This window comes from Musa acuminata, unplaced genomic scaffold (assembly GCF_036884655.1).
Source record: "Musa acuminata AAA Group cultivar baxijiao unplaced genomic scaffold, Cavendish_Baxijiao_AAA HiC_scaffold_1136, whole genome shotgun sequence".
Taxonomy (NCBI): Eukaryota; Viridiplantae; Streptophyta; class Magnoliopsida; order Zingiberales; family Musaceae; genus Musa; species Musa acuminata.
Genome location: NW_027021348.1, coordinates 1842501 through 1843024, shown reverse-complemented (window position 1 = coordinate 1843024; position 524 = coordinate 1842501).

Below are 524 nucleotides of genomic sequence, written 5' to 3'. Positions count from 1 at the left end.
CGGTGGCCTACGAGAGCCGCAAACTCAACGAGACCGAGAGGCGGTATCCAGTGCATGAGAAGGAGATGACAGCGGTGATCCACTGCCTACGAGTTTGGCGACACTACCTCCTCGGGTCGCGATTTGTGCTGAGGACAGACAACATCGCCCTGAGTTATTTCCAAACTCAGAAGAAGCTCTCCCCAAAGCAAGCACGGTGGCAGGACTTCCTGGCTGAATTTGATATGGCAATGGAATACAAGCCCGGGAAGGCGAATGTCGTGGCCGATGCGCTGAGTCGGAAGGTGGAGTGCGTGAATGCTGCACAACTGGAGGGCAGAGGCCAAACAAGTCAGTTACATTCCAACTTCCTTTCTCGAATCAGAGATGGACTGTATAGTGATCCCCAGGCAGTTATCCTGATGCAGCTCATCAAAGAAGGCAAGGCACGACGATTTTGGGTCCAGGAGGGACTTGTTTACACAAAAGGGAATAGAGTTTATGTTCCCCGAGTGGACAATTTAAGGCGTGAACTCTTGAAAGAG